Below are 5,194 nucleotides of genomic sequence, written 5' to 3' on the forward strand. Positions count from 1 at the left end.
GTACAGCCATTGATTGCATGGGGATATCTTCCCCCACCTGACAACACCAAAGAGGTAGGATTGCTATATAGCAGTAATATATTATAATGACCATCAAGTGTGGCGATGACCTTTTCCCTAGACTTTATATACGTGACTTGAACACTTTAGGTTTCCAGATATAATTTCCTATAATAAAACTACCTTTGCATTCAGTTATCAATTGCATTGTATACTTAATTTTCCATGAGTATGACCTCTTGATGGATTTTTTTTTAAAAAAATTATCTCTGCAAAGTGAGAATGACAACTCTTCCTGTGGGGACAAGCATTATCTCAGGAAGGTAACCATCTAGTTTCCCCTGACCATGTAGGGATTCCCTCTTGTATCTCCTGAAAGGTATAGTCAAAGCATCAATTTCATGATAAAGGGTTTTAGAAATGGAGGTGCAAGTTTTTAAGCAACGTAACTCAAAGTAGTTTTGTGCACTGAAATGGAAAGCAATGGGAAATAAATAATGTTGTGTTGAATCTTGTCCCCTACTTTTGCAAAATTCTTCTCTTCCTGCAAAAGAGGCATCGTTTTTTCGTCTTCTTTCACAGGGAGGTGGAGAATTTTGAAGAATTTTCCTTCAGGGGAATGGGGAGAGGTTCCAGTTATCTTTTAACTGTAGGAGGTGGCAGGAATGGGGATTTTGGAGATTCCCCATAAGCTCTAAAAGCCCTGATGTTGCTCATAGCAGCACAGGGTTCTTTGCCTAGATGCTTTTAGCTGGGCAGCCGTTCCTAAATACTCAGGAGACTGTGTGACATTACACAGTCTCCTGGGCATGCAGGAAGCATTGTTGGCTAAAAGCCTCTCTGCTAGGAGGCCCACGATGCTGCTATAGTGGGTGGGAGTTTTTAAAAGTTTGTTTTTGTTTTTTGTTTTAATGGTGCCAAATGCATTAGTACCAGTGAGAGCAGGGGGAACTATTCAGTTTCACACAGGAATGGCAAAAGAGAAAACTGCCCTCCCACTTCTCCCTGGCTGCACTGAGCTGGCAGGACATAGGAAGTGTCACTGCTACAGTTCCCCCCTCCCACCTCCAAAGGATTGCTTTGTTATTTAGCAAGAAATGTTGGTGAGCCATAGGTTTGTAGATAAAGGCTAAGGATGAGCTCCTGGTGTCTCCACATGGACCTATAGCCTGACTGGATTCTACCCAGAGTAGAGCCTTCAATGTGGTGGCCCCTACACACGCTGCCCCTGGAGGTCAGGCAGGCACCAACCCTGTGCTGCTTTCAGCACCTCCTGAAAACAGCTCTTTTCCAGGAAGCATGCCTCAACTAACCAGCCATGGTTTTTATTGGCATTCTGGTTTTAAAAGAACAATTTTAATAATGGTGTTTTAATTCTTTTTATCTTTTTACTTCTTTAGTTCTTATGTTCACCACTCCAGAATCTGTTTTAGATATGAAGCAGTATACAAATGCTGTAAATAAATAAAATAAATGAGTAACAGCACCAAGTTCTGGAAGTGGAACTAGATACATTCTAGTTTCTAAGCCATTTGAAAACAAAACAAAAAATGGCCAACAACATCACATGCATGCACACACCACAATTATGAAGACTGAGAAACTTTCTGTTTAAGAAAATGCAAACAGATTTTCTGGATTTTGTAGGCGCAGCTGTATTTTGCCTTATTTCATTATTTTCAGTGTGATCATCTTCATGCAAGTTTCTGTGTCTTCTGTATAACTTGTGGCAATATATTTTGTATTGTGATACAGAAGGAAATACTACTACTGCTAAAATGATTGCCAGCTAACAATAATGGTAAATGCCAAATGTCTGATGCATCGTACTCAAAGAATGTTCCCTATTATGCATTCCAATCTCTTTTTAAGGTTAAATGGGTACCATCATTTACTCAAAATGTGAAGCCAATTCTTCTTCCAAAGCGGCAGCGGGGGGGGGGGGTGTTCCTGCAGATTAAAGCATTTGAGCATTATTGTTAAGTAATCAGTTTCAAACTTTGAAATAGTCAAAACAGCATTACATTAATATTTTAATGGTTTTATCTAAAGAAGATTCAGAAAGTTGCCTTAATATATTTTTGAATTGCATTTAATTCATTTTTCTCCATCTAAAAAAGATAATACTGTTCTCTCTCAGAGATGGCATCATGCAAACCAAACTTGAAGACTATAGATAGATAGGTAGATAGGATGGATGGATCACTCTATTTCTGAAACACACAAAAATGTGCATTTTTGTGAATCTGAATGTATCATTTTACAAAATATGAATTTTGCATGCATGTAACTTGAAATACACATTTTATTCATGTTACCCTAAAACACAGATTTTATAAGCATTTGGGTATGTTTTTTGGGGGGGAAAAAGTGCAAAACCCAATGGATGACTGTATTCTGATCTGCATATTTAACCTCATGTGCCAAGGACATGAGAGGTTAAATACAGGTGGCATACTGGAAGAGATACACAATAGAATCAAATCTGAGTCTCTTTCATGGCCAAATTCCATCCAAAAGGGCAAGCTGAAATGGGGGTGCAGCCTATGAAGCAGTTAGGAAAGCTGGGAGGATATGGGAAGAAGAAGAAGAAGAAGAAGAAGAAGAAGAAGAAGAAGAAGAAGAAGAAGAAGAAGAAGAAGAAGAAGAAGCAGCAGCAGCAGCAGCAGCAAGCCAATAGGGGGAAAAAACTTGGAGCAAGACCAGGAAGCCACAAAGCCAGAAGCTAGCTGTTGCCAAGGCAATTACTTGACCTGGAAATATTTATTATAGACAGGTCATGAGGAATCATTGAGCTGTCTGGAAGTGGAGCCAAGCTGGGACCTGGGAGAATTGGATTGTCATTTCTTCATCCCCCAAATGCAGCCTGGAATGACTCTCCGCAAGAGACACCAATGCACAGACCAAGAGGTTTATCCTGGTAATGAGGCAGGAAACTGATAGGCTGCTACTGACTTCTTGACAAATATGAACAATTTGTATATCATACCAGAAGTTCCTACTGTGCGATTTATAACCTTTAAAGGCCCCTTCATCCTTCTTTGATGGATGCATAAAACTTTACTGTATTTTTTGTCCAACCCAAACTGAAATTTTAGTATTAGGCCTCTTCTCTTCCTTCATTTTTTTTTTCAAAGTCAATTAAACACAATAGTTTCTGCATCCCTTTGATCGTAAACATCTATTCACCCTTCTTTAATTTAACACATTTAAATATAAATGAATAATTGAAGTGAAACTAAAGTTTCTATTGAATTGCCCTGGAGTAGTTGATGCCTGTCCCCAACCCCCCCCCCCCCTTAAATATATTTCTTTTATATCCTTCCTGGGAAATATGTAACAAACTTATTGTGAGCTGTATTAAAGGAAATGCCAACTAAGATACATACATCATATTATATACAGGAATCAGGTGTTTCTGTTTCATGTACATTGGGGTGTGCTGCGTGATTTTTATTGCTATTTAAAAAAAAAAAATCTGATGAAAACGTGAAAGAGAAGAGAGCCTCTAAAGTCAATGAACCAAATAAGTGAAAAACATTTTGAAGATTTTTCAGGATTCTTAATTATCATAACATGCATATACTGACCTTGGTTAATATTATAGTTAGAAGTCATTAAAATTCCTATTTGATGTTCAAGAATGATTAGTCCTAGACAATACAAGAAGCAGAGAAGGTGAAGTTGGCCCAGCTTCTGTTCATAAAAGAGAATGAAAGAGTTGGAACCTCAGAAGGCAAAAGGAACAGTACAGTGATAAACTAGCTTAAATCTGAGCATACATTACTGATTGAGTTCATTAACAATGTAAATATTTTACTCATTAGTGTCCTACCCAGCACACTTTGCAAGGTCAAAGGACTGTTGATGACACAGGATGGGATACTATATTTAATTTTCATTTTATTTTTTAAACCTCCAGAGTAGTTAAGTGTTTGCTTCCAGCACACTGTTATAAGTCCTCTTTAAGGTCACTATAGATGTGAGGAATGATCCTGTGACCAGCAACAATTATCTGACACTTTGAGATCTACCCTGTAATTTCCATACACTGACATCATTGTCTTGTTTATTTTCCAGTGATTTTTTTTTTAATGTGATATTGCGAGTGGGGATGGGTCAAAGAAGAGTCAGACAACAAGGCTTGCGTTGAAAATTGGACCACATTTATTGAAAACATCTGCAAAGGGGTACCTAGGACTGGCAGCTGACTGTGCCAGCAACTAGCTGGCACTTCTTGGGCAAAAACACACCCAGCCTGAGGGGTGGTGTCGATCTTGCCGCCCCTCCGGACTGCCCCTTCTGGGGGAGGTAGACCTTCCCCTGTCACCCCCAGCCATTTGTGTATGCTGGGGTTTTTCCCCCTACCGTGATAGGCTACGTAAATATTTACCTAGCCTATCATGGCTCAATACAGGGACGCAAATGGCAGCAGCTACGACAGCTGCCATTTGCATCCCTGCAGGGCTGCCCAGCAGCCAGATGTCTGCCTGCGGGCAGCTGGAGGTGGCCAGTGGCTCCGCGGCTTGGCCACGGAGTGGAGGCGGCTCAGCAGGATTCCGAGGGGAGGGACGGAGCACCTCCCCCCGTCGAGGATTCTGGGGGAAGGGACGGAGTGCTCCCCTCCACCGCAGATGCCCCTGCGCGGAGCCAGGTAAGGGATTTGTACATCCCTAGGTGGGAGTAGGGATGTTAGAGAATTCTGCCACGGATCCCAGGAGGGCTGAATTGCAGTGAATTCGGGGGCCCGGAATCCGTGGCGGAATGGAGCCCCCCGCCTCTCCACCCCACGAAAGCCCCGCAAAACAGAGCCTACCTGGCTGCAGCTGCGGCAAGGGCGGCATCAGTGGTGGCTCCGGCTGCTGCTGGGCTGCTGCGGCCACAAATGGCGGCCATTCTAGCGGCCGCCATTTGCGTCCCTATGCCAGCCCCGTGATAGGCTACGTATATATTTACGTAGCCTATCACGGCTAAAGCAGGGACACATTTGCGTCTGCGCCAGCCTGGCAGCAGCTGGAGGCCCTTCTGCAGGTTGGCCTGGCCAGCAGCTCCACGGCCTGGCCGCAGAGCCGAGCTGGCCAGGCAGGATTCCGGGGGGCGGGGAGGAACGGATCACCTCTCCCCCCATCGAGGATTCCAGAGGGAGGAACGGATTGCCTCTCCCCACCTGCGGAACCCAGCGGAGCCAGGTAAG

At 42.9% G+C, this 5,194-nt stretch overlaps 1 long non-coding RNA gene across 1 annotated transcript; it reads right to left on the reverse strand.

The window, feature by feature from the left end:
• Positions 1 to 910: 910 nt before the first annotated feature.
• Positions 911 to 4,932, reverse strand: LOC146350388 (uncharacterized). Its single transcript, XR_014788846.1, has 3 exons — positions 4,817 to 4,932; positions 3,591 to 3,696; positions 911 to 1,950 (listed from the first exon to the last, which is right to left on the reverse strand). It is a non-coding gene; the product is annotated as an uncharacterized LOC146350388 (long non-coding RNA).
• Positions 4,933 to 5,194: the final 262 nt, after the last annotated feature.

Source organism: Heloderma suspectum, chromosome 3, assembly GCF_057233095.1.
Source record: "Heloderma suspectum isolate Gila_16-S chromosome 3, 16-S_ref, whole genome shotgun sequence".
NCBI lineage: Eukaryota > Metazoa > Chordata > Lepidosauria > Squamata > Helodermatidae > Heloderma > Heloderma suspectum.